Source organism: Monopterus albus, unplaced genomic scaffold (assembly GCF_001952655.1).
Source record: "Monopterus albus unplaced genomic scaffold, M_albus_1.0 scaffold105.1, whole genome shotgun sequence".
NCBI classification, from domain to species: domain Eukaryota; kingdom Metazoa; phylum Chordata; class Actinopteri; order Synbranchiformes; family Synbranchidae; genus Monopterus; species Monopterus albus.
The window spans coordinates 2324311-2330310 of record NW_018127985.1 but is presented as its reverse complement, the minus strand read 5'-3'; positions in this window follow the sequence as shown (position 1 = coordinate 2330310).

The window sequence follows — 6000 nt, the reverse complement described above, 5'->3', positions numbered from 1 at the left end:
TCTCTGAGTACTGTCTAGTTTTGGTAGCTCGGATGGATTTCTGAGGACTCAGACAACATGTTGGATACAACCAGAAACCTTACGTGTGAATTTCTTCACAGCAGCCAGTGTCTCTGCAGCTTTCACACCTCAACTCTGACATTTGCACGTCATTTAGATCCTAGTGAGCTCTGGTTACAAGATGACGGACATCATGCGTATCTTTAACCTAACTTATGGCTTAAATGCCATCTCATGAGAAGTTTTAATATTATTTTTTCCCTCCTTGCTACAATGTAGAATGAACCTGCAGCTGTTAATAATGCACAATTAAATGTGCTAAAGAATGGGTGCACATTCCTATGGGGGCTCAGTATTCAAGCTCAAGTGCTGTTTACCCATTCTTTGGCATCAGGCCATGCTGTCATAAAGCTTCAGGGCCCCATACGAAGCCACTTTCCAGCCCTAACCTAACATAAATGCATGTACAATAACTTTGTAGACACCATTACCTGGACATTATTCTCTAAAACAAATCTATAATACCATGCACATATCAGAAAATTTCTCCACCTAAATACAACTCCTGCCTAAACCCTATCCTCCCTCAAGCAAAGAGCAGATATTAATTAGTTGGCACACACAGTCTGTATTGTATTTGCTCAGGTCATACAGTGGCTGGCCCGACTGGCTCGGTAGGCAATTACTGTACATCTCAGAGCAGGCCTGTTGAATTGTCCAGCCACTGTCACTGTTCCACCATGGCTGTCAGTCAGAGGAAAACTACACCAGTAATGAACCCTCTAAATTTAAACTTTGAATGATTATTGTCTCTCAGGGAAGCTGTACTAAACTACATTCAATACTGTCTCTTTGAGGGTAAACTGTCAGTTTTAAAACATGTAAACAGAAAGTTAATAAAAAAAAATGAAACAGCTGATCATGTGGAAATAACAGTATTTCAAGCTAATGAATTACTGAAACAACATTGTCTTAAAAGGCTGTTTTTGGGCTCAGGAAAAGTTCTGGCATGTTTATCAGAGCTCAGAGTATTCTGTTTCCCCTATATAAATAAAATAAAAATATGCATTTTCAGATTAGTTTCAATTGCACCGTAAGGATTTCATCTCTGAAGAACAATTTTAGCACAATCAAACACATGAGTCAGTAGCTTCATCAGAATGTGAATGAGCACACAGAGACTCAAGACTAGACTCTAGTCCCAATAAAAGAAAAACAAAATAGCTTGCTTTCCTTTAATCTCAAAAACCTTGTCCAAATATGTCAGCACACAGTGCTGTGTTTGACTTGAATTAAATAGCAAGGCCTTTGGTCACACAACCTTCATCTGCACAAAAACATTTAAATATATCAAAAACAAGCAGACTGTGGACATGTGGACATGTGACCCAGGTAATATTCTTCTGTGGAAAGAGGAACGTATTTATCCCAGTCTGCACGAAATTTAAAAATTCTCAATAACATGAGCAAAGGAAAAGAAATGTTAATATTTTTTTAATTTAAAGTAGTTTAATGTAGTTTCTTATATTCCCCAAATAAAGAAAGCAATAAAAGGGGGGAATGAAGTGGATGACAAAATGACCATGAACCACAGTGCAGGCTGGAGTGCGTCATTGTGGCATATGAAAAGATGTCCTGCTCGCCTGAGTCAGTTGCACAGCTCGCTTAGTGAGCATCTAATTTATTATGTCAACCCTTGCCAAAGATCAAGGATTCATATTATGAGGAATAATTGAAATGCCAAATGCTTATTTACTCAAAACAGTAATGTGGATGCTGTGGAAAAGTACTGTGTGTAATACAGTCTTGCTGTTTTGATTCTAATCTTAGTGGGTAGGCATGTGTACAGGAGACAGTATATATGTACAGTATATACCTGCATGTAGAAATAAACTAAATGTGTGAACAGCTTTTCCTTGACAGCTAACAGTCAATCACAGAAGGCAGTGAACTCTGCATGCCCAGCAGAAAGACCATCGCAGGCTGTCTGACCTCTGGCCCACCCTGAGTCCACGCATCAAACATGAGGGAATGCTGGGAAATAGATCCGCTTTCTGCCACCGAACGGCCATGAAATATTAATTCACACTTCTTTCCTGACAGTGCGCAATAGTCTGGCAGCTAATGTGCATATGTGTGTCTGAGTTTGTGTTTGTTTTTAGACATATCTAGGACAATAAAAATGTGTGAAAGTGCTAGAATGTGTTTATGTGTGTGTGTGTGTGTGTGTGTGTGTGTGGGTGTGTGTGTGTGTGTGTGTGAGAGAGAGAGAGAGAGAGAGAGACAGGAAGAGAGCTTGAAATATAGGCATGCTGAGATGATGTGGCTGAAATGCAGTAACATGTAGCAGTGTTTCAAACTCCAGGGTCATGCATATTAAGTGTTAAAAAGGATTCCTGAAATAACTTCTCTTTTTCTTTGGAGACGCAGTGATGGGGGTGGACTGTCCTTCTCTGCATGCTGTATGCATAAAGAGTCACAGACTCATGCTGAGTAATGCTGGAGTAAAACAACAGAAATCCTCCACACACTGACCAACATTAAAAACCACTATCATTCAGAAGCGACTGGGGGATGTGCTCAAATGCAGCAGAGCGAGCCGCCACTTTTGACCTCATTTTCACTAAGGTATTTTCTTGTTTTTTCTCTCTGAACCAATCAGATCTTGAAATGTGCATCCAGCTGAAGGCAGAGGAGGAGTTAGATGGGAAAGTTCATAATGTTGCACCAGGGAGGAGAGGCAGTGTTTCACTTAAGGGAAAAGCTGAGAACCAGTGAGGCCTCAAATGATACAATAATTAGATCTTGAAGCTTCTAAAAACTTCAGCGAATCATATTGTGGAGCTGTAATGCAGGAGGGAATCAACTGTCGGAATGACCCCAGGATTGGTCTTTTACTCCATAAGTGCTCCTGCATTGCACTTTCATGACCACTGGTGTGAAATATATTGATGGTAAAACATGGAGGTCCACTCCACAGAACTTTATGGACTTGCAGAAACTGTGAAAATCAAGAGTTTTATAACCACATTAATAATGCATATACCAATCAGCCACAACATTATGACCACCTGCCTAATACTGTGCGCACAGGAGTCAGTGCAGCAGCTGGTTGGTGCTCATGTCACTCTGCAGCTCACTGTGCATCTTCTGTGAATCTGTTTGCTTCCATAGTTCTACTGTCAGGGAGAGCACAAATTTGTCTACCAGTCAGTGAGAAAAGGAAAAGGAGTGAAAACTGTGGTCATGAGGACAAGTTAGAGATCATTTTTACACAGACTGAACAGCCTCCCCACTCTAGGTGTCGTATCACTATAGCTGCTGAATGTTTCTCTTCATAGAGACCAATGGACAGTATTTCTCATTGTCGACCATTTTAACAAAGATTCAAACAAAATAGAATCTTTTGAAAAGCATGAATGAAATTTAAAAGTTTAATCTACAGTAGGTCAACCTCATCATCAGTGAGCGCCCATGCCCCTGTCACCAGTGTCACCACTGTCTGTCCTTCCTTAGACACTGTTGTTAGGTACTAACCACTGCAGACTGGGAACACACTGGGAGAAGCTCTGACCCAGTCATCAGCCATCAGAGTTTGGCCCTTGTCAGAATCACTCAGTTCCTTATGCTTGTGTGTTTTCGTTGCTTCCAACATATGAATTTCAAGGACTGACTGTTCACTTGCTGCCTAATACACCCCCCACACTGACAGGTGCCACTGTAATGAGATAATCACTGTTATTCCACCTGTCAGTGGTCATAATGTTATGGCTGCTTGCTGTATATTCATATACTGTACAGTAATACCTTACCTTGTCTTTAGAAGCTTGTGCTTCTAAAGACATGCAGTTATTATAATAGGAAACGATAAAAATATAAGTTTACTTTGTTGTTGTGCTGGGCTAGTTAAAAAAACCCTCAAATTCTTAGACCAAAAACAAAGATAGAGGAACCACTAGTCAGAGACAAAGTGCTTTTGGAATATCTAGTAATTCAATATTGATCATGTAAGAGACCAGTGGCACCAAAATAAATAAGAGCAATGAGAACTGTCCTTCAAGATAAAAGTGCAGGCTATTAATATTGAGGACAATATGGGACAGGGGAGAAGAGGACAAGAGATACCTCTTGAAGAAATAAATCTGCGTGTGTGTGTGTGTGTGGTAGAAAGATTTTTGAGTATACATAATCTTGGTGTCTAGCTTCAAATTGCGTACTCTCCCTTTATAGGAAACCAGGTTCATTTCACTGCTACACTTGATGTTTTAATTATATCTGCATGCTAAAGATGCCAATGTGTATATTGCTGACAAGTGTGGTGTTTCAGTGCATCAGAACAATAACCCGATGTTGAGAAACATTGCTTTTATTTCCCATAACCCAAAATGGTTATCTTATTTTGTAGTACCACGGCGATATACAGTTACATAGAGAATTGATTGAAAAGGATGAAAATGAAGTGTGTAACAATACCCAAGCTTATTTCAGGAGGATGAGGGTACATGCTCTGGCTTGGAATTGAAATCCCTGCTATAATATAATCTTGTCTGGGTGTATAAGCAGGTGCTCCATTCAAACTGAGTGGCTTTCCCCCTTTTTTGAATTAAGCAAAAAGCTTTCTCCTGCCTGGGCTACTGAGATGTTTTATAGAATGTTTGTCGGGGGGAGTGGGCTGTTTTCTATGACTAATCCTGCTATAAAAAGCCCTTGTGACAGACCCTATTTGGTTACACTTTACTGATTGTATACTCAAACGCACAGCAAATCGTTGCACAGGTAAATTTAGAATGCGTTTTACATGTAGACTATGAATCTGTACATTTAAATGCACCAGTTTTAAACAGGCAAGTGAGAGGAGGCAGTTTTATTTTTGGATCTTCTGCACACACAAATGGACAAGAAGTATAACTTTTTCTACATTTGCATGTTTGTAATTTGTGATAAATGATGCTGCAGTGATCTGCCTTCAGAGCTCTTCCTCCTCTGTGTTTGGGAAAATCGCAGGTTTCAGCAGCATTCACCAGCAATTGTGCAGGGTGACTGTGTGGGCGGAAATATGAAAGGCAGAAATCTAAATGTGTCTGACATAGCGTCCACCAAGTCTCAGTGGATTCCTCTGAGGATTCTGCATAGGCTGGTTGCAGGTATTAGAAAATAATTCAATGTCTGAAGCATTACAGACAAATAAACCCAGCGGCTGGCAAAAACAAATTAATATAATGTCAGCAGGCCAAAAAAACAACCCAATCATCTCTCACAATATTCTCATTTCAATTCTTCTTTACAGATTGACGGTATAAACAGCAGCATTTTCCCACATAGACTTATTTCTTAATTGGCAGGCCATAAGAGACACAAAGTTTAAATAAACCAATTCTTCCTGACAAATGTCACAAACAATATATGTGCTTCAAAAGGAAATTGCACAGCCAAATTGCCTGCATTTGTGTTTTGGTGCTTTAGATGAAAGCTTCATACGCAGCACGGCTGTTCCAGGTTTAGCAAGTCCACAAGACTAAAAGCTAATCGAAGCATTCATGCTGATGGCAGCTGAAAGGAAGATGAACCGTCTTCACTGCCTCTTGCACCTTAGCGCCTCAGTCTGAAGGGTAATGGGCAGTAAAGCAAAGGGCTCTGTACCGATAGTCAACTGGGTACATGACTTTAAGCTCAATTTCTGTTTGAGAACACAGTTGATCAACTTTCAGGGTCTGGTGAACAGCTTGAAGATATTCGGCTTGTAAGAAGTGTTTCAGTTTCTTCTTTTTAAATAATTCAATCTTGTCATCAGGCTTTATATACGATCTTAACACAGTAAAATGCACTTTGACCCCCCCCAGTTTGTCGCCCTTCTTCAGTGATTTTTGTTGTCAGACCAAACCATTATCCAGCTTTACAGAGGATAACCAACCGAGTTCATTGTTAAATCATTATTCATCCAGGGAGCATATTATTTTCTCAGCAGTACCCTGCTTAATATTCATACCTGTTAAGAGTCAC